This window comes from Agelaius phoeniceus, chromosome 1, assembly GCF_051311805.1.
Source record: "Agelaius phoeniceus isolate bAgePho1 chromosome 1, bAgePho1.hap1, whole genome shotgun sequence".
NCBI lineage: Eukaryota > Metazoa > Chordata > Aves > Passeriformes > Icteridae > Agelaius > Agelaius phoeniceus.
In genome coordinates, this window is record NC_135265.1 from 47684914 (window position 1) to 47708690 (window position 23777).

Sequence of the window (23777 nt, forward strand, 5' to 3'; positions counted from 1 at the left end):
GAACAAATGGTTATTAAAAAGTCATACATAAAGTGAAGATGAAAATTGTATTCCCAACCATCAGAGGCATGAGGTTCTGAGCCAGTTTTCTTTGAAAGCCCCCCCCCAGTAGTGGGGGAAAAATCCATGTCTAAGGCTGAGGTGGATAATACTTTGTGAAAGGCATAGTATGAGGCTGTGCCTGCAAGAGGAGGGGACTGGATACAACCATCCTTCAGGATGCTCTTTGCTCTTTCAAGTTCTGTGTTCTGATACAGAGCTGTTGGAACACAGTGAAGAAAACAAAAGGAAAATTCAACTCATGTAAAAGCAGATATTTTTATAAATAAGTCAATAAATGTGTTTCCTTAGGATCATGTAGTGAATGTGGAACACAATCAAAGCAAAGGCAGTGTTGCTATCTTTGCTGATAGAGGTGCATTATCCAATACAAGAGGTCAACTCATTATTGTATTCTCGCTTGTGGATTAGGTTGGGATATGTTCTGGTTTTACTTGCCTGGAATTCTTCTTGAGATGTATAAATGTTGTAGCAATGCTGTTCATGCCTGTAAACAGGAAGGCTAATTATTACAGCAGTATGGATGAGGTAATGGAGCATGACTGTCAGGAGTGCAACCGGTGAGCAGGCAGATAACAGGCTAATGACTGAGACCTTCTCAGAAAAATGAGAGTTCTGTGCAAGATGCCTGCAGTATTGTGCACTGGGGATATGGAGGCTGGAAGTGGCCAAGCACAGCAATTGAAGACACATGGTTTGAGGTGAACATACTGCTGGTGATGACTGAGGCTCAACTATGTGCTTAATGAAATGAAGCATTTTAAATAATGGGAAAGTCCAGGATGCAGTGTTTGAAGATTTGATTAAATATATGCAGACAGGAGCTGTGAACTGGCTGCTTTCTTTGGTAGCTACATCTGGACTTTCCTACATGCTGTTTGATCAAACAAACAGAATCAGAGAGTCATAGTATGGTTTGGGTTGGAAGGAACCTTAAAGGTCATTTAGTTCCAACATCCCTGTCATGGACATGGACAACCTCCACCAGACCTGTTGGTTCAAAGCCCTATCCATCCTGGCTTTGGTCACTGCCAGGGATGGGGCATCCACAGCTTCTCAGAACAACCTGTTCCAGTGCCTTATCACCCTCACAGTAAAGAATTTTTTCCTAATATCTAATCTAAACGTGCCTGCTGTCAGTTTGAAGCCATTCCCCCCTACATGTAAAAAGTCCCTCTCCAGCTCTCTAGCAGGCCTCCTTCAGGTACTGTAAAGATGCCATAAAGTCTCTTCTCCAGTTTGAGCAATCCCAACTCTCTCAGGCAGTCCTCACAGGAGAGGTGCTGCAGACCTCTGCTCATGTTCCTGACCCTCCTCTGGACTCACTCCTACAGGTCCACATCCTTCCTACATTTGGGCTTCCAGAGCTGGATGCAGTGCTCCAGGTTGGATTTCACTAGGGCTGAGGGGCAGAAATAGCTCTCTTGACCTGCTGGTCACATGCTAGATGTTGAACAGACAAAGTCTTTCAGGTGAAGGTGGTCTTGAGGGCAGACTGTGGTAAATGGGACGGAAGATGTAGGATCTATCTCTTGTCAGTGAGAGAGAAAGACAGATAATTGATCTACCAATTGTGACTAGTGGGTATGCACTTGTGAAAAAAACACTGTTACATGGCTAAGCACCAAGAGACTGTGGAAGTGGTGCATCCATCAAAAGCAGACCATGATGCACATTTAGTTTAATATGAATTGGATTGCTGTAAAAGATGGCTTTCGTTGTCTCTCAAGACACCTGCAGTTCTTGCACTCTTGGTGTCTTGAAACTCAAAACACACATAGAGCTCAGAGAAAGTTGTACAAAATTAATCTATATTGAAGAGGTCTTTCCATGATCAGTACAGTGGAAAGAGTTAAAAGCCAAATATTTAAAGTAGGACAATAACCTTTACCTCTGCCTCTAGAGGAAATACATGTCTAGCATGTTATGTTGCGCGCCGATAGGATTCTAGTGATTGGAGCCCAGCACAAATCAACTCATCAAGCTTGTTAATGAAAGCACTCCTCTGATTTAAATTGCTCAGTAAAGTGGTCATGTGGAAATCTTAATGGGCAGCATGGCTTGTAAAAGTAAATGAAAAGATGCAAAGCTTCTATCTCATGTTGGCTACAGATGAGTCTAGTGCAGCACCTCAACAGATACAAGTTTAAATGTGGCAGCTCTGTCCCAGTAGGGGCAAGGCAACTATTGAACTTTGACAACATCATCATCATCATCATCATTATTATTATTATTATTTTATTCTGCAGTGGCCTTGTGTCTTGTTCTATGAGACAAAGTGGCACAAGTTCCCTTAGGGAGAGTGTTCCCAAAGGTTGCTGGAGGAGCCAGTCAGGAGAGAGCAGCTGGAGAAAAATTCAGCTGAGAATGTGTGGAGCTGTTCTGAGAGTCTCTGGGCCAGGAGGAATATTCATAGAATCATAGAATGGTTTGGGTGTGAAGGGATCATAAAGACCATCTAGCTCCAAGCCCCCTGCCATGGGCAGGGACACATTTCACTGGACCAGGTTGCTCAAAGCCCCATCCAGCACCCTCCTATATTGTAGTAGAGCCATCAAGTGAATTGCCTGAGGAGGCTTCTGCAGGTCTAGACTGTCCTCTGAGGAAAGTGAAAACAAAGGCTGTTTGGGCAGCAAACCTGGATATATACTACCAGCACAGCACATAGGATACTGCCTAGGTCATTAAGAGGTGAATTTGGAGGCCCAGATTTGCTGGATCCCATGCAGCTGGGGATCCAGCAAACCTGGGTAGTTGCTCACCTGAGATAGGTTTTGATCTCAACCTTGGTAAGGCTGTTGAGATCAAAAACCAAGCCTTTATCCAGGGTCCAGTGAGTCACAGCTTTTGAATTTGTTATCAAATACTCCTCAGCTTACAGTCCAGCAAGGACTTAAACAAGAAATTTAAAGAGGATGCAGCTTTTGTTTTGGACCACAGTGTATCTACCAAATCCAAACCAGAAAGACAATGTGTGTGTATAGGGAATAACATCTCAGATGCATTAAAAAAAAATCCAACCTCAAAACTATCTTATGCTTGAAAGTGGGAAGGTGGGTTTTAATAATGATTTTGGTAGTTGGGGTTTGTGGGGTTTTTTTGCCTGGTTGGGGGTTTTTTTTTGGTTTTGTTTTTGTTTTTGTTTTTTTTTTTGTTTGTTTTGTTTTGTTTTTTTGTTTGGTTTGAGTTTTCATTTGTTTCATTTGTTTGCCTTTTTTTGTTTGGGTCTTTTGATTGTTTTTGTTTGTTTGTTTCATTTTTTTCCCTTTAGTGCCATCTAATAAAGGCTGCTTTCTTCAGCTATGCTAGGAGTGACAGATGACATAGAGGTGATATAGAAAAGCACATGGCCACCCATTTGCCACTTGAGGTGCAGTGTAGAGGGCATTTTTTACTCAATCTACTCCCTTGGCCATGTAGGAGAAAGGGTAGGAGAAATCTTGTGTACAGCATTTGGGATTTGAAGTGGAAGGACCATTTATGGAGATCATTCTGCAGCATCTCAGACCTCTTTTGTTATTAAAAAAGCCACATTGCTGTCTTTAATTCTATTTTGTGCAAATGTGAACAACCACCTCTTCAGCCTCTGGTTAATATATAAAATGGTGCTTGCAGTGTAAGCACCATTTTATGAATTAATCAGTGTAAGCTGAGCTGCAGTAAGGGAGAGAGTGGCAAACCCCCCCATTTCCCAAGAATGTTCTTAGAGGTATAAGAGTCATTAACTAAAAAAGCAAAATCAGTAGTTAAATGTGGGAACCAGTCTGTGAAAACTCACTCAAATACATCATCCTGAGAAAACTGCTGCACTTTCTTTCAAATCCTAAGTATCTTCTTCTCTCAAAAACATATTCTCAGTTAAATCCATATCCAAGAAGGATACTGCAACACAGGCTTTGTATTTCATGGTCACCTCTTTGTATTTCACAGTCACTACTACAAAAAGTGCAGCAAATTGCTTCCTGTGCCCTCTCCTTGATTTGGTCACTTTAAGTGTTTACAAATCATTATCCTGCAAAATAATTGACTCAGTGCCATTAGGACTTGAAACTTTGAACAAATGCTGAAATTACAAACACTTGAGATGTATAAGAATAGTGACAATGGTCATTACCATCAACAAAAATAAAGGGAAGACAGATTTTACTGATTGAGCATTTTGCCTCAAGACTAAAGAAATAAGTGTGCTGTTGCAGAACAGAATGTTCTCTGGGCATTGAAAATGATGCATTTTAAATTAGAGGGGGGTGTATTCCCACTGTGTTTCGAAGTTAAAATTAATGCAATCTCTCATAAAATTCTTTTAGCATGATATGTATGTCTCCTTAAATACCATACTGTGTTCACCACACTGTTCTCCTATATTCTTTCCTGTCTTTTGCAGGGGAGAAGCCACCATGTGCAGTAAATTGTTCATGCAGTTTGGTGGCTGTTCCACGCATTTTGGTAGCTTCTGTGTGTACTCATCTGTGTATATGCTGGGTGGTCTTTTGTTGCTCAGGGAAATGGAAAATCACCCCAGCAGAAAAAAAAGCATTCTCCTTTGTGGGTCCTCTGTAAAGACACCAGTACTTTCTGTAGCAGGTGTTTGTGAGGTTGCAGGATCTTTATGTCTTGGACACATCCAGCACTCATGACTGCAGTTTGCTGGTGGACTCAAAAGGTAAGAATTGGAAAGATGTGCAGTGTGATTACAGGTTTTGGCTTTTTTTTCTTTCTTTTTTTTTTTTTTTTTTAGAAAATCAAGCTAAAAACCCTCTTAGTTTGTCTTACAAGTAACATTCAATTTAAAGTATTTTTAAGCAACATTTTGAGCCCATGGATTCCTGCCATGTTATGAAACACCTGTCTGCAACATAAAGTGATCTGAAGTACACATCCTGAAACAGAAATGAGCATAGGATAGCACCAAAGGAATAAGTGATGAAGCCTGCTAAGACAACAACAAAGACTCTCTGATGTGAACAGTGCCATGAGGAACCTCATGGTATTTTATTAAAAGGTCAGCTGTAACCATCGGGTTGTTTCTTCTACTGAAGCTTTATAAATGTCATTGGAAAAAAAAAGGATAAAGAGCAAAAATTGTATGAGCATATGCATTTCATCAGATGTGTATAGTGGTCACAGATAGTAGTCCTACTCTAAAATTTGGGCAATGTAGCACAAAATTTTGTCTAACACACACATAAATTAAGAGAGACATTCTTTGCTCATAGAACAAAAATAATGACACCACGGAATCAATGTTAAACATAGCTGATCTTGAAAGTACAGTTAAAGAACTGAAATTTCTTCCAGTTTTAAGGTTTCATGAGCTTTATACAGAGACCTCAATGCTTTGAAAAAGAATCCAGCCAATGCATTGCAGATGAACCAAATCTCAAGAAGCAAGAAGTGACACTAAGTCTCTGACTGCTCCTGGAAGGATGCAACTTGGATATATCAACTACCAAAACTTATTCTGCCTAGTCCAGCTATGTATGCATATGTTGCTGGCATTCAGTATTGTCTTTTTTGAGGGGTAAAAAAACTGAGCAAATAAAAAATATGTTGTATCAGGCTCCTTATTTTTTTTCTATTAATTTCTCAAGTACATTTTCAGTTGCTAAAGTCTTGTTACTTGTGAAGTTTAAAAATAGTCAAAAGACCTGTAATATTTCCATTTTCATTTCCATCTGTTAGTTGAATGGGGACTGAACCTGAATCCATTAAATACGAATTAACTAAAATCTCTGCTAAACCTAAATAAGCATAAACCTGAACTCTTTCCTCCCTGTATTTACAATAATAGGATATCCCAGCCTCTGGATATCCTGGCTCAAGACACCCTGGCATTTATTGCTCTCCAGTGGAAAATGCTTGCACCCTTGACTTCGGTAGAGGTAAGAGGCTCCTGTGGCCTTCCCTTATGCAGTTCCACCATGCAAAGCTCTCAGAGTGTTTAACAAACCTTGCATAACTTTCACAAAGGTATGTAAACAAGTCTTTTCATTGAGGCCAAATTAACTTTCTGTATTTTGCGATTCCACACGTAAGTCCTTTGCTTGATCATACCCAAAAGTGTATGTGTGTTTTGTGTCGTGGTTCAACCCCAGCCAGCAGCCAAGCCCCATGCAGCTGGTCACTCACTCCCCCACCAGTGGGATCAGGGAGAGAATGGGAAGTGTGAAAGCTAGAAAAACTTGCGGGTTGAGATAAAGGCAGCTTGATAGAAAAAGCAAAAGCTGCACACACAAGCAAAGCAAAACAAGGGATTAATTCAGTGCTTCCCATGGGCAGGCAGGTGTTCAGCCATCTCCAAGGGAGCAGGGCCCCACCACATGTAGCGGTGACTTGGAAATACAAACACCATCACTCCAAATGTCCCCCCTTCCTCCTTCTTCCCTCCACTTTATGTACTGAGCATGATGCCATGGTCTGGAATGTCCCTTTGGTCGGTTTGGGTCACCTGTCCTGGCTTTCCTGGCCCCCAGCCTCCCATGCACCCCCAACTTCCCGACCAGTGAGCCAGTATGGAAAGCAAAAAAGGGTCTGTGTAGCCCCTGCAATAACAGCAATAAATAAACCCTCTCTATATTATCAACCTGTGTTCGGCACAAATCCAAAACACAGCCCCATGCCAGCTACTGTGAATTAAATTAACTACCCCAGCCAGAGCCAGCAGAGTGTGAAAGGGGTTTGCTTTTCCCTTTTCTTACTTTTTAAATTTTTTTTATTTTTAATCTGAGCTTGCTTGGAACCCTTAGAATGAAAAGAAGACATTCTGTCTGCTTCCCTTCAGCTTCATTGTATGCTGGGAACCACAGAGAGATTTTCTCGCTGAGCATTGAGACTCAAAACTTTCACAGCCTTGTAAGCCTGGCCAGTTTGGTTGACTGGAAAAGGAAGGAAATTCTTGTAGGTCCTGACTTGAGGTTCAACCAGCTGATTAGGAAGCCACATGCCAAAACTTTGAACAGAGTGTAATAACTGTTGACTTAGTGTTAAAGAAATGATGACAGACCACTTAGTGTTAAAAGTTGCTGACAGACAGCAAATATTTTTGTCACATTCTTTTGCCCATACCTTGGTGGGAAGAGAAAGAAGTAGAGGAAAATAGGAAGGACAAAACAATATTCCATTGCAGAGAAATGATGAAAAGGTTATGTTTGCATCTTAGCAACTCATTTCAAGATTGATGCCTTGCTGGAGGGTAGCTGTTGACTTATGGCAGTATTTGACTGCAGCACTGAATTTATGTTACTTGGCAACAGTAACACACATTAAGTAGGAATGCAGCACACCTCCTTGGCTGGGCCCGCCTGCATCCCTTTAATCATGCACACCAGCATATGAGACAGCTTGGATCTGTGGCTTCTGCCAAATTCTAGTAAAATTTAAGTGCAGATGCCTCTCACAAAATTAAAGGTTATTTTAACTATATTTATAGTCCAAAAATACTTGTCATAACACAGGGAGGACCCTTACTTTTCTTTCAAGGACACGAAATGCTTAGCGCATCTGAGCTTATAATGTTTCTCTGCAGGGCACAAGGCACTGAGCTACCCAAACTCTCAGGATACAGCTGACCTTTCATGTGCTTTTGCCACCTTAGAGGAATTTTTCCTTTCCACTGCAGCTCAGGAGGGAAATGTTTCTTCTACTGTTAAGGGACACTTACAGATGTATAAAGAAAGTCACATAAAAAAGAAAAATAACTCTAATTAAGAATAGCTGATGTTTACCAGTTTGTTCAATGAATTCTCCTATTTTTATGTTGGACCAATTTGCTTAGGTCCCATATTTTTTAATTTGTTGCCCAAAGTAATAAACAGCAAGCAAGTTAAACTTTAGAACACCAACGATTAGCAGGTACTGCTCAGAGCAAAAAGGAGAAAATGAGTCCCATGCATCCCTGGATGAAAGCAGGTAGAGCAGGACCTCTCCACCCACCCTCCACTCATCTCTCTGCCTGTGATGGGTTGACCTTGGCTGGCTGTCATTTGCCCACCAAGCTGCTCACTTGTCCCCATCCTCAGCAGAACAGAAGGAGAAAATAAGATGAAAAAACTCCTGGGTTGAGATAAGGACAAGGATGTCACTTATCAATCACTCTCATGGGTGACTCACCTTGGGGAATAGCAATGTAATTTACTTCCAGTTAATAACAAAGAAGGATAATGAGAAATTAAACATAATTACCTTCCCCCTACTCCCCACCTCAGTCTTCCCAGGCTCAACTTCAGTCCTGACTCTTCCACCTCCCCTTCACTCCCCAAGTGTCACATGGGAATGGGGAATGGGGATTGTGGTCTTTTGACAACTCTTTTCTCCTCTTCTCCTTCCTCCTCTCATATTTTCCGTATGTCATATAGGGTTCCACCTATGGGAGACAAACCTTCATCACTCTGGGTTCTTCCCACAGGCTGCAGTGCTTCAAGAAGTTCTCTAGCATGGAGAATTTCTAGATGTCCTGTTCTTTGGGAGTGGGCTGCTCCAGTGTGGTGGGTCCCCTATGGGCCACAAGTCCTGGCAGAATGGTCTCTGACCAGTCTTTAGAAACAGTCCTGGGAGAGGTGTTGCAGCTGTGCACCCTTCTGGCTCCCTGCTATTGGTGGAAAAAAGCTGCCTGGAAGGACAAATAAGTTGCATCTGACACTTCAGATTGGTTCAGTGTGGCATTTAGGGCTGCATAAAAAGATGGCCTCTTGAAGAGAAGAGGAGATAAAATTCAGGAACTTTAAGCAATGACAATTTCAGCAGCTGAGTGTATCCACGTCAGAGATTTAAAATTAGTGGGCAGAGAAAATAGATACCAAAAAAACTTCCACATGTGGAAGAGAGGGGGAATCTTTCCTCTCAGACAAACCTCATTTAAAAACATTTGAAAACTATTTAGTAGAGTTGCAACCTAAAAGAGGAGGAGAACTGAAGTTGAAATGGAGCAAAGAGTGAAGAGCATTAACATTTCTCTCTTGTGCCATTGATTGAACAAACATATAAATAAACTACATTCTGACAGATTGGCTTATAGCAGTGGATCTAGAGGAAATGGAAAATGAGAGAATCATGACAAAACATTTATTTTGCATTTGCTTTGCAAAATGAGAAAACTATGTAGCAGTTTAATAAAACATAGTTTTATTAAATAAAACAATTTGATCAACTTAGCTTCATTTGCATTACAATGCAGTGCAGCTTGAACACTCTGCATATATCCTAAAGATTTCATGAGAAGATCAGCTTTTAATCAGCTAAGGTATAAAGCTCTACAGGTACACTGAACCAAAGTTACATTGCCAAGGCCACTCACTGGAAGTTTTCTGAATGTCATTTCTATTACTCATTCATTAAAAATCATTGGCTTTCATTAGAAGCAGGATTGAGCAAAGCACTTCAAAAACCAGAAACCTGATGATTCAATCTGAGGGATCAAAATATCAGAATTTCTTGAGCTTTGCTTGCATTATCTCAACAAAAGTTGAGTGTGTCAGTTTAGTTTAGAAAACCAATACTTTTTTATTTTCTTTTTTCAAATAAAGAAGAAATATTTGTGGTTAAATTCTGGGTGTTTGATCTTATGAAGAATCTGTGCAAATAAAATAATAGGAGCAAGACAACTGCTGTGACACACTAGATTTAAAAGAATTCCCACCTTGAACACAGTGAGAAAAAGAGGGGAAAACCAAAATGCCCCCCAAAATAAATATAATAGCAAAAACCCAATAATAAAAGGTGCTTCTTGAATACGTTTTCAAGCTAACATAGCTGGTGGAAAAAATCTATTTGAAAAAATATTGGAAATCTGATGTGATTAGACAGAATCCATGTGGATATTTTTTGCTTCTTTTCTGCAGAAGGGTATTGCTATGTAGGTTTACCTTATCTTAAAATGATTTCCAGTTTGAAACTTCTAAACAAAAAGACTGCTTAGAAAAAGTACTGGAAAGATGATGCTTCATGATGTTAGATTTAGATTCAATTTTGAAGTTATGACTAAATAGCTTTTAAATTAATGGAAAAAATGGCAATCTATTTTTAAAATATACTGCCTTTTTCTGACAATACTGTTTTCGCTGTGCTCTTTCTTATTCTCTGGCTGACTTCTCAGAAAAGAAGAGATTAGAAGAGGAGAATGGAAGCTGAATAACAGCACATCTTGTTCTTTGGGAAAGACCAGTGAGCAAACAGCTATAGACTAGCTACAAGGATGGGGAGAGAAAAACTGTCAGTATTGTGCAAAAATCTATAGCAAAATTAAAACTATTTAAGAAATGTTATAAAATTAATCAAACTTTTTATCTTCCTTTTTTTTAAAATTTCTGCTTGATAATAGCTTGTAATTGGAAAATTATTTATTATGGTGACAATTGGGCACCAACAGAAAGGAACACAATCTGCTGGTGAGGTGAGAGTGCTGTTGTTGTGTTTCCAGGCAAATTAAAGGTCTTTGATTAAAAGTTCTGCAGCTTATGCAATTGGTGTGAGTTTTGGAAAAGCAAAATCATACTGAAGTTGTCTTTCCCTGCTCAAAACCCTGTACCTGCCTACTTGCAGGGCTCTTGTGGAACACTCTCTTTGGATGCTAGCAACTGTATAACAGTGGCATGGTGGCAGGGCAAGGGTTAAGAGGTAGGACTTTCTGATGTCCATGCTGAGATGCGTCACAGTTTCACATCTGAGATGCCTTTCACAGCTGTCCAAGAACAGAAAAGATTCCCTGTCTCATCAGAGGAGGTGTTATGTCACAAATGTGCAGTAAATGGACTGAGTGGAGGTAGAGGAGAGAATCTATGACAGGCACAGTTTTATCTGTTAAGACTACATTAATTGGTGTTTACAAATATTTTAATGATGGGTTTTGTTGGATTTCTTGGATGGTTAATTAATATCTCTCTCTCTACAGTGCCTATTACTGTTTTAAATTCAAATAGTGTGTTGATTGTAGATGGAGACATTAAGGAAGATATACATGTGTAAAACCCAGTGAAAAAAATGTATCCATGTGTGTCTAAAACCATATCCATGGACCAGCACTAGAAGACATGCTGTTTTTTTGCAGGATGGAATTGTCACCCTGCTGGATTTATTGGGAAGTTTTCCGTACATTTCAGAAGGCCCTTTAGCTTTTTTTTTTTTGTTGTTAGAAGGTAATTAATATTTTAATTCTAGTTCTCCTATGAGATGCAGGTTAAAAAAAAAAAGGCAAAAAGAAAAATATCCAGATCCTTACCCATGAAAAGATCCAGAAGAAGGATGAGGCAGTTTGCATAAAGAGAGACGACCTAGATGGTGTCATGGATTAAAATAGCTCTTTTTTTGAAAGAAGGAAATGAAGTCATTATGAAAGTGATTCTGGGTAGGATAAAACACATGATCAAACATGGTGGATTTTCAAATAGAATTTACAGCTTGAATATGAACCTGGAAGTTTGCTCTATTTAGATTTTGACCCAGCATGTGAATGGAAACGCTCTAAATTGAGTAAATTTGAAGTGAATTGCTAAAGACAGAAGAGGAATTAGGAAAGCACGTCCCTTTCAGTGCCAGACAGAGAAATTCAATAAATAAGGATTACTAGCCTGTCATATTTTTGCTATCAGCAACATTCCCTCTAAAAATCCAACAGTTCTATAATGATCTCTAATATCTCTGTGCTGCTTCTGGGTGAAAACTGTCTAATATGTACATAGGTTGCAACATTTAAATAAAATCACACCACATTTAAAATGTATCCTGAGGTACAGCTGAAGAAAATTACAATAATGTTCTTTGTATTGGAAAATGAAACACTATTTATTAAATTAAAATCAGATGCATAAGGGATGTCCTACTTGCAGGAAGGTCAACTGCTGAGAACAGTGTCGCTTCACCTAGATAATTTCAATCCTGTTAGGACTGCCAAGCACAGACCATTTTTACAGCTCTGTATGAATAATAAATGGGTGGTAAAAAGCCCCAGATGAGGGCACAGCAAATCTCATTGTCTTCTCTTTGCAGTGGGTTGTTTTGTGCAGCTGTTCAGAGCACGGAAAAATAGCTACCATGCCGTGTTGTGTTGTACATCACTTCTGCTGCGTCGCTGTAATGGGCTGATCAAAGCACCAACTGGTGGAGAGGTAATGTTTGATAGCTGAAGTGTGAACCTTTCTTTTCATTGCAAAAGCTCTTCAGAATACTGCACTGAGTTCTTTCCAGGGTTGCACACAAGGTTGTGGCCTTTGGTAGCCAAAGTCCTATAGATTCGCACACTGAATGAAGCAAATTTTGAGGAAATAATTTAAAAATTTGGCTTGTTGTAATTGCAGCTGGAATGAGTTAACTAGAGAAGTACCTGGCATTGAGCAAATGTGCAAAATTGCCCTGAATGTATTGGTCTTTAGCTAATTGTTCACAAAAATCCTGCAACTACTTGGTCTTTATTGTTCTTTAATATCAATATTAAGATCACTGATTTCAGCTGATATTGGAATAGTAGCCTAAAAACCTTCTGAAATGAATTTAATATAAAAGTATAAGAAAAGCTGCCAACAGAAATCTTACTTAGAGCCTAATTCTGCTTTGAAATACACCCGTTCTGGCATCCCTAGGTGTTGTGTCTTTGAGGGGAAGAGGTTGTTCATTTCATATTACTTACACAGAGCAGGATCATCTTTCCTTAACTGCAACCAAAACAGCGAGGTAATTGCAAACATTTTCAGGCAGGCTTGTGAAGAACATAATTTTTGTTCCCTTTTAAACTTCCCTGAGTTTAAGGAATTCACATATACCTGTGTTCTTCAACTTCTAAGGGATCAGTGGGAGTATCAGGCAAAGCAAAGCTATCAGCAGAGGATGAAATTCACTGAAGACAGTACACAGCTTCACTGGGAAACTTTTATGGGGTCTTCAAACTGAAAAATACCAGTGACTTACATCAAAGACCAGAAAACATTTTCTCCTTCTGGCCATTTCTCATTTGATTCATAGAGTTCTGCTTTATTTCTGTGTGAAGGAGGCTGTGTGCTCAGATTCATTATATAACTGAGTCTGAAACTCATTTCATGACTCACACTTTGATACTGACCTCTGCAGCTGCTTGGATTCTCAGCATTTAAAGAGGGAGTATGAGTCAAAAGGCTTTCATTGCAAAGATGCTGTCACATTATTGTAGACTCAGGCTGAAACTAATTTAATGAATGAGGATGCTCTGTGTATCAAAGATTGCTTCCCACGGTCAGATACATCACCTTACATCACCAAAGACCAGCAGCAGCTGCTAGTTTTGCTAAGCTAAAACTTATATATGTATGTATATGAAAATGGCAAGGAAACCCCCATGGTCCCTCTTGAGCAGAGAGCAGGCCTCTAGTAACACACAGGAGGTGCTTTTGCATTTATCTCAACAAATGGAAATTACCTAGAGGCCTGTCAAGTAATCTGTGGGAGATATCTCAGCCTGTGGGGTGTTTTGCAGACTCCAGGACATCTAGGCAGCTGATTCATACTGCTGAGGTGATAAAAATGTGTGCATCATTAAGGGGTACTCTGAAGAGCCACAACTCTCCAGAAACAAAGTAGCATCTGTCTCTTCAGTCTGGCATAAAGAAACTAGAATGATTTTTCCTCCATTTTCCTTTCTCTATTACTTTCTACTTAAATTTTACCCTGGAATTAGAAAAAAAAAAGCCTACAAAAAATGGATGAACGACATGCCAAGAGACACGTCTCCTATCCTCATGGCAAGAAAAATTTATTCCTAAACCCTTCCTGATGGATGTTTCATTAGCTGAACTAGAAAAACCCCTGGGATGGGCTTACATTACATCCCCAGGCAACTTGTCTCAGAGATTTCCATTGCCTTATAACTTGAGAATTCTTTATGTCCCTAATGTCCACCTTAATTGTTGCTGCAGTTTGTGTCCCTCATGTCATATCCCTTCCCATGCTGATGGATTTGAAGACTGGTTCTGTGTCTTTCTTCACTCACTTCCTCTCCTGATTAAACTGTTCTTTTATGTTATTGTATAGGCTGCATGCCCTAAGATTCTGATAATTTTTACTATTACAGATTTTTGCCTTAAATCAGTGAAAAAGTAATTATTTGTATAAAATAATCATGCTAAATATTGTAAAGACCAGATCCTTATGGCTTAATGAACAAAGCTTTTTTAATGAAAGTGATGATTATGGAGAACTCCTAGAGAATCTAAGATTGATGCTTAAATGTTATTTAAGGCAATACAAATACATTCACACGCAGAATACACATGAAGGACTCCACACATATGAACATCACAGGCAGTCTGCAAAGATAGAGACTGAATGGATAAATTCAATGTTTCATTCCTGACTGTCTTGAATTGTTGCCCTAGAAAGGCATGAAAATCATGGGTAAAGGAGAACAGCTTATCTGTAACAGCTCTTAGATATATTTAAGTCTCCTAAAGCAGTTTTTCATGAGCAAAAGCACTTTACTGGAAGGTGAAAAATGAATGCTTACAGGAATGCCACTTATGCAATCTGAAAAGAATGCTAATAGAGTTTATTTTGTCAGTGATATTTGTTGTTATCAACTGAGATGTGCCTATGTGTTTGATGGCTTTATGAATTTCCCTGAAAACATTGTTTATCCTGTGGACTTAGAGGGAAGTCACCATAAATGTCATCCTCCTTTAGATCCTGACTCTGCATAGCATTTAAGAACATACTTAATTCTGAATAAAAGTTCACTACTTCAGTAAGAAACAAATATGTACTTAGCATTAAGCACATCTTAAAGGACTTTTGCTAAATCACAGTGTTATTTTCAGGTAGTTTCATTTTCTTTAGCGTTCAATGATTCAGTGCTGTATGATTTATTGCTTGTTACAATGCATCTTTCATCACTACCTTTCCTGCTCCTTTGTTGTTCAGATGTGCATTGCTGCTATAAATAATGCTGTTGTGTGAATATGAAAAAAGAGTTTCCTCCAGCAACTATCATTGTATGCTGTCACAAAGTTTGTGAAGGTTAAAGATTAATGCTTAAATAAGGTACTTAATACTGTTCACATCATATATCATATATCTTCTATGCACTGGAATTATTTTTTCCTCTTTTGCTAAGGGAAGATGTGTTATTGAATAATGATGGTTGCAATAGCTATTTGAAAACACTGAACAGTTGTTTTATAGCTGCAAATGATGCAAACCTTTAAAGTTTGGACCATTTATTGAAGAGATGATGGGCTTGTCTTGCTTTGTTCCTATTACATCAATTTTCTGGATGGAGAATTCATCTTGCAGTGTGCTGGTGCTCTGATACTTACCTACACCTAAAGGAGGGGCTGCAAGTTTTAAGTTTCTTGCAGCTGAGAATACTTAAATGTAGATGAGGTTTAAGCAGCATGAAAAAGTGCGCAGTTAGCTCAAGTTTTCCGTCATTTTGTTTGTTGACTTTTAAGATCTTTGCTCTAAGCACCCATGTCTTCTGCCACAAACCATGTGGATCTTACCTGCTGAAATCAGTGCTCTCTGCTCTCCTAGCTGGGTGTCACAAGGGCTGATGGAGAGCAGCAGTGCAAAGTTCTCTTGTGAGTTTGTAATTGCTCTGACAAATTGCTGTACTGAGTAGGATCTATAGATGAGAAGATGTTTCCAGCAAACCCCTGATAGGAGGTCTAGGAGACACTGCCTTTTATGGCATTGACATCTTATGGACAGTAAAAAGAATCATTACTGACTGACAGGCAGAACTTGACAAAACAACTGCTAGTAGAGTAGGAGGTACAATTCTCTTTTACTAAAAGACAGTGATTTATTTGAAGTACTGGATCTCACATACATCAGGCTTAGTGTGTGTTTTCTGAATCCCAGGCAGTTCCAGCAGAGCCACGCCAGAGCTTGCAGTGTCTTTGTTTGAGTTCAGGAAATCGAAAGCTCATTAACTTTTGGCTCTCAACAGACAGCTGCTCACTGAAGAGCCCTCTCAGATCTTTGGCTTGTCAATTTGTACAAGAGTTTAGAAACAGGAAGTGGAAGAATAGGTACTTGGGGAGTGAAGGGAAGAAAGTTTCCATGAGCTAGAAATTCTGCTTTTTTATCTTCCATTTCTAGCTAGGATAATGAAACATGTCTGTGCAGCAGCTGGAAATACTTGAAGGTGTAGGTATGCCCACAGATACAAGACAGTGGAAAATTCAATGATGTGGGAGGATTAGGTGTGAGTAGTGTGAGATACTGTGGTGAGCTTTATGTAATTTGTGAGCTGTGTCCTATGTAATTTGTGAGCTGTGTCCTTCTTTCAACTTTTGGCTGCAGCCATCTGGAACCACCAGGATCGATGTGTCAGTAACCTGTAATGACCTTGAGAAACTCACCCCACTGTCTCCTGCATCTCTGGGGTATTTTCTTCTGGTTCCAATAGGCAGCATGTAGGACTTCTGTTTGAGATACTGAGGATGAGTGCTGCTGCTGATTTTTAAACATCAGCAGAGATAGTTGTCCTTAATCTTTTTCACAGGTAAAACTCATGGAGTACCTGCTCTTCCTGCTGTCACTGATGGTCTGTCAAGCCTCTATTTGCTTTTCAAAACAACCCATCAATGTTTAGCTGCTTTTTATATGCTGGATTTGTCCTCAAAATTCCACCTGAGTCTGAAAACAAGCATGATGCCTCACACATAGGGAGCAGCTGATTTCTGCCTTTTAAAATGTAGACCCTGTACTCTGCGCTTAATTTTCAGAGAATGCATGGAGTTAAAATGTAAAGCCATGGAGCGGCAAAAGTGTCACGATACTGCAAAATGCCTGAAACTGATCAGCCACTTGCAAGCTGCTGTCTCCAATGTTTCATATGCCTGATTGAGGTAGTAGGCTTCTGGGAAAGTTGGTTTTGGTAGCATCAATGTACTTTACAATAAAGGCAGGCTGTAGGACAGCTGTGTCTATTGATTTTTTAAATGCAATCATGGCACAATGATTGTGCACAAATGAAATTTCATCTTGTTTCTTCAGGTTAAGGAACAAAGTTTTCACTGTGAAATGGGAAAAAAAATCACATTTGCTTTGGTCTCCAGAAAAAAGGTAGGTGTCAGGAGGTGTGAAGCTTCATTTTAAAATCATGCTAGTCACAAGCAGCCTTTTTCCCACTGCACAGGTTTAGGGGATTCACCAGGACAAACTTGACAATTCCCCTCCTTCAGTGGATTTGGTTTGTTTGCTCCTGCAAGCAGGTTCCCTGTCCGCAGAGAGTTTGTTCTGCTGCAGCTGAAACCCTGCCATCAGAAATCAAATGCAAATGTGTTAATTAATAAGGAGTCTTTATGAAGTGAAGTATATCACCAGAATGCTGCCACTCAGGCAGTGTGGTCACTTTATAAGCTGGCTCCACTAGCAGGTGTTACCTTGGGTGGCTTTCAGATTGCTCCATGCTATAAAATTAACTGTTGCTCACCTCTTTCTTTTTAATTGCTGGTGTCAAATTGTTGAGTTCACTCTTCCATTTGCGAGGCAGCAGTGAAGGTGCAGAAACCACTGATAGCTGAACTCATTATTTATCCACTTAATAGTGTTCAGGAGGGACATTCTGTGGTTTAATGGTCTCTGCAATAAAAAAGCATTTAAAAACTCAGTCACTGAGTTGGTGCTGCAGGTAGTGGCCAGAAACCTTAACCTACATGCCATTGGAACTCTATCCCTAACTTTGCATGACTCTGTTCCCTCAGCTGGGAAACTTGAGGTTCCTGGGGGACACCCTGCACTGGAGGTGAGCTGTGTTTCCCTTGGGCAAAGGTGAGAAAGGCAGGAGAATGCTCCCTCTCTGTTACCCAGATCTTACCACCCACCAACTTCTTACCTGGCTGACACCAGGACAGAGGAGAGGAGGAAAAATGTTCTGCCTCTGACCTGAACTGAAGGGTGCTGCTCTTAAGTGATGACACACAGATAAGATCTGGGTTCATCTGCAGGCAAACCACCAAGAACCAGTAAGAGGCCAATGTGATAAAATCTTAATGGTGTTTTTGCTTTCACAAGCAGTGTTCAAATTAGCAAAGACTTTCAGCTAAAATAACAGGTCAGAGAAATTTCAACTTCAGCACTTTCTCTATGGAATACTTAATTTTCTTCATTTTACAAGTTTTGAAACATTATTGCTTCATCTACTTGTAATTAAAGTAAAAAAAGCTGTTACCTGACCTAAAGCAACACAGCTGAAATTTTTTATTTTCATTTCGAGTGAGGTCATACCTCCTGTCCTCATAATTTATTAGCACAGGTCCAAAAAGTAGTGCAGGAGAAAAGGTACAGAAGGTGAAATGCATACCTAGTCTCAGCTAGACAGAGCTAAGGATATGCTATGATGTGGTACAGGCTCAGGTTAATTTTGGGCAGGTACCACAAAGATTTCACTGTAACTTATTTAATGTAATTGCTGACCTAGTATTGAGTATCTAGAGAGTCTGGGATGAATTAATAATATATGGTTTTTTTCTTTTTTCAATTACAAAAACGGAATGAGAAATTTTACACATGTATTATACCTATGTATAATTTACTGTTCTGTCTTTGAAGTCTAATCTATTTGATAGTCTGGAACAGTGATTTTAAATTCAGCTATACCTAATTATTTGATCTTCTCCTTTGACTCTCTCTTCTTCTCCAAACAGAAGAGATTTATCTTTGGACCATATTGGGATTTGAACAGAACAAATTAGATGTTGACTGGCCTTTTTTTAAGCATAATTAAAATGCAGGACCAAGTCACACTTCCATACCTTTAAGAAAACTTTCTATTACATTAAATATTTAATGCTCAGAGAGTTAATCCATACTAATCTTACAAGACCATGCAGTGACTGTAAAATTGCAGGCCATCAATCCTTTCCTGAGCTCCTTGGATCTATGATAAACATATGGGCTAAGACTGCCTTATAAAGTTCAGGCAAACACTCCTTGAAGTTGAGCCATGTTTAAATCAGTAGACCAGATCATCCAAGTCTGTTCCCTGCTCCATCCAAGAGATGCTGTTCCCTGCTATACTGACTATTTGGTAATTGCTGGAGTGTGCTCATCAGGAGGAGGATCACCTGCTTTTTTTGGCATTACCCGTGCTCTGATGCAGGGCAGGGACCTTGACCACTTGAGCAGGGGACACTGATGCTCATCAAACAGGGCAGCAGAAGTGAACAAGCCTTTGCCTTAGACTTCCTGCATCTTGGGACTGAAGAAATGAGACAGATGAAAGACAAAAAAATCCACTTGAGGTCCCAGGGTTTTAAGAACAGAAGCTGTATAAAAAAAAAAGGTGTGAAGTTCTCCAGTAGAGCCTTTGTTTTTGTTTCTTTCTTTAGATCTTACTTTCAGTTTGTCACTTATTGCTTTTTACTTTGCTATACTTCTGGTATGAATTATGCACCTATTACACAGATTTTTGTGTGATCTGGGTTTTTTTTTGGTTTTATTTTGGTTTGGGTTTTTTGTTTGTTTGCTTGGCTGTGTTTAGGTTTCTTTAAGTTGTTTTTTTGTTTTGTTTGGTTTTTTGGTTTTTTTTTTTGTTTTTTTTTTTAACTAACTATCCATTCATTGTGTCTCAATGATTTCCAGTACAGGAAGCTCTGAAATTTAGCCTGAGTAATTTAAATTCCTACTATATATCTATATATGTAGATAGATATACATATGTGTGTTTAAATTTATGTAAATTTACCAGATATTTAATTTTAAAAAATGGTACAGTTAAAGGATCACAGGTGTCAAACTCCTTATAAAAAGATAAGGACTCCTTGATAAAAAAGATAAGAATCATAGCCTTTTCACTCTTGATGGCTCAAAAAGAATATATTTAGCATTTTTTTAAAATTACATTTGTTCAGTAAAATATCTATTCCTTTCGTATCAGTGCTGGAGGGAATTCAGACATGTCTACTGGCATTTCTATCATGAAACAAATAATGCAAGATTTAAAATTCTTTTTTTCACCGAAACTGTCATGGATTGCTGCTTTATAAAGAGAAAGAGAATGGAGGGGGCCAACAGGTATCCTATGAGATGCTCTAATTTGTGTCATTTCTTTCTCAAGGTGGTGAAAGACATTTCCAAACTTTCACACCCTGAGGCAGGGCCAGATTACTTGGATTTTAGTTCCCTAAAACACCAGCTTCTAAGGTCTGCAAATAAACAAAAATCAATTGTGTGTGTGCATGCTTCAGCTTTTTGATGACAATCAAGGCCTTTTGTGGAAAGAGAAGTAAAACTTTTTGCAGTATGATCATGAAATTAAAAATGCAGTTAGGTCTATCACTAGCCAGTAGACTTTCTAACCAATTTCACTGTTAAGCATGGTGAAATATGTACAAAAGGACAGATCCTTAGAGATGTTCAAGCAGTATTTCTTCAGCTCCTAACAGCAGATTTTCAAAGTTTTCTAAAGGAGACTCCCATGATTCAATTTTTTTTGACATTTTGGAAACATGTTAAAATCCCTTCAGCTAGTCCTATGAATAAAAATATAAAATTATTCCTTTTTTTGAAGAAAAAGATATGAAATGAGAAGTCACCAAATACATTTCATTTCTGTAGAGAAAAAGCTCAAAAGCTCTGTATGCATATGAAATTATTTTGCTCATCACCTTCCCAAAGAAGACAGATTTTAATTAATCCTTTCTCTGAGAAAAATATTAAATCCTCATCTAATCCCCAAGCAGCAGTTCATATAAAGTCTGGAATCTTTTTTGCATGTTCGTAACCACAGAAAACATTATTTTCTCCTGAAGCAAATTGTGCTACAAAAGCTTTGAACGCTTTGAGTGTAGAGGCATTTTCTTTTTCCTTCATTTAATCTCTCACTGGCTTGATACATGTGGATGCATAACAATAATTTTTTTTCCCTTTCAATTTTCTGTCTGTTCCAGAGATAAAACCTTAGGAACTCTTCAACAATTTTGGTCTTTTTAAAAGTTCTGAAAACTTAGCTCTGAGCAGCAGGTGCAACGAATGTCTCCCACACTGATTTCTGGTTTGCTTCTAATGACTTTAGCAAATTGGGTATTGTATTTGCTACTTCATATATTCCGCCCACACCACTGTTATGCACTTGAAACTTCTCGCACTCCTGCTTCCTAGATGATACTTATTATTTTATCCTGTATTCCTTTAGTACAAGAACAATATTACCTGTTTCAGAGGTATGTTTGGACAGGCACTGGAAATTTCTCAGCTAACTAAAGGAGATGTTGTTTTATCTGTATAGACAGTAAATCATCTCTGCTTATACATATACGCGTATGTGAAAAGAATCCACAGCTTACCTCCCAAAAGCAGCAGGCCAGATCAGCTGCTCACATGCTTGGGCACAACCTGTGAGCTGAAAAGGGCTGAGCCCATTTATTTGCATGAAGATCTGATGCTGCAGGTCCTCAGCTTACTGCACATAAAGCAGCTGTCCTCATCTAGCTTGTGAGGGCTGCCTGTGTGCAATGCCATTGTGAGGGTAATCATGCCCACTCCGAAAACAACACCCTAGTTCCCATTTCTCTGAGCATTTGTATCATTATGCTCACATTTACAACAGTGAGAAAAGAATCATTAGCATGAGATATCCACATCATTGTCACCTTATTCAAATGCGGGTGATCTAAGAGGCACAACAGTCTCAAAATGTGGGAACATAAAAATGCTGGATTGAGTTTATTTGCCTAGTTAGAATTTGCCTGTTTGGTCACTGGGGATGTGAACACTTAGAGCAACTGTATCCACAACCTTAAACTGGTTGCTAAATTTTGTATTTTTCTTTAGACAATCTTGTTTCTTTGAACTGTGCTTTCTGTGTTCAAGTCAGCATGTGAGGCAGTCCTGTTTCACTTCTTCATTGGATTGGAACCATAATTGAGTGGTTTTATTGTGCAGAAATGGAAATGATAGCAGTTCATTTCCACATTTTTAATGAAAATATATTTCACAGTGTGATCAGGAACATCAATGTACTGCTAAGGAATATCAGATAATATATGAAGAAGTATGCCTGAAAAATATATTAGCAAAGGACTATGTTATTTGGGAAATGAAGGTTTGCATCACACCAGACTAATCTACATCTACATTATACTCTAAAAATAGCTGGCTTGCAGAAGATTACTTTTTTATATACAAACTATATTTTACAGAAATTTTATACATATTTTTTGCTCCTAGTGAATCTTTTTTTTTAAATTATTTGCCAAACACTAAAGAAAAAAAATTTAAAGAAATTTTTTTATAGCACTTGTTTTTCTGGCAAATGAAGTTATTAAGCACCCTGCTTGTGCCAATGTGCAGTGACAGATAAGCATGAACAAAGCCTTAGAGATTTGAGCCATGCTGAGACAGTTTCTTCAGTGGGTATTTCTTCACTTCTTTCTGGTTCCTCTTCCTTTCCACTGCTCTGCAGTTCAGGGAATTCAAAATAAGTGCTGGTACAAAGCTGCTGAGGTTTGAATAGCTCATCCCTTTTACTGCCTGAAAATATACATAATCTCTCTTCATGAAGATGCAATGTATATTATGGCAAATATTATCTTCTTCCCCCCACCCACTTAGTAATTCTGACTTGGGTCATGTAATTTCATGTGCTTGTTTTCTGTCTACACACTGGTTTTGTATGAGTGAGCAGGGGGTGAAGTGTATATTCTTCTGGAGATGGTTAAAAACTGAGCCTCGCTACTTGAGGGTGTTACCTTGTCCAAACTGCTCTTCAGGCGCAGTAATGATAGCAGTACAGTGCATTTATTTTACTCTACCTTAGATTTTTTAAAGAGAAATTGGATATGACTTGTTCCCCTTCCATACAATGACTTTTTAAATTTCTCTCTCTGTGTGTGTGTGTGTGTGTGCATCCAGGTGAAGGCAGTGAGAAAGAAGCCTGCTACTGCAGAGCACTTTTAGTCTGCTCTGTGTAATTTCTTCAGCCTTTTTATAAGTGGAATTAAGCCAAAGAGCAGTAAGAATTCAACTGGCTGCTCCTGTATTTAATAAATAATAACCCTGCCATGAAATTGCAATTGGTAATAAAGGGTCCTGCAATTCATCTAATGGCTTTCTACCTCTGTTGTAAATCTGTAATTCCACTCTGCTGCTCATCGCCACAAGACAGAGTGTATTCATTACTTCAGGTACAACTTCTTCCATGGAAAAGAAGAACTGGGATGCAGGAATTTAAATTTCTTCCCACGCTTGCTTTTCTTCCCAGTACCTCTCTATGGGCATATTTTTTTACCTACATTGTGGTTTGTACTGGTCTTTTCCTAAGGTTTTAGTGTTGCCTTTGTTGCCCCCTTCTATCTCTGTAGCATCTGAAGTACTATTTCATCAGAGATTAAAGATGGCAGTGTAGTCTGAAAACATGTTCTTATGTATTAATTACAATCTTTTTGCTATGTTTGGAACTTTAATTTTAAACGTCACCTAGACTTGCAGTTTTTTAAAACCTTCTGCTCCTGCTCAGCACAGTTTTAGTTACTACTGATTTCACTGGCACTTGAGGACCAATGGTGTGGTCTAATGTGAATGAGGCCTTTTACTTAATTTGACAAACCTAGCTTCCCCAGCTAGCAAAGTGTTCCATGTACCACTTGAAGTTGCAGCGCCCACTTCCAGGAGCTGTTAGGCGAGATCACCATCCTTCAGGCTAACATGACACAGGTTGCCTGCTTATAGTTACAAGTCACAACTTAACTCTAAAAACAAGAAACCATTTAACCCTTAGAACTGTTAGAGAAAAACCCAACTACTAGAAAAACAAT

At 38.9% G+C, this 23777-nt stretch overlaps 1 protein-coding gene across 2 annotated transcripts in view; it reads left to right on the top strand.

Moving 5' to 3' along the window:
* The window catches only part of NPSR1 (neuropeptide S receptor 1), a 120190-nt gene that overhangs the window by 27203 nt on the left and 69210 nt on the right, over positions 1-23777 (top strand). Inside the window, exons 7-8 of one of the 2 annotated variants that reach the window (XM_054641751.2) lie at positions 5852-5942; positions 12040-12158. The gene's annotated coding sequence lies outside the window, so the exon portion shown is untranslated. Of the gene's footprint in view, positions 1-4818; positions 5943-12039; positions 12159-23777 lie in introns of those variants that run through there. The other variant, XM_077178361.1, reaches the window with a different exon arrangement.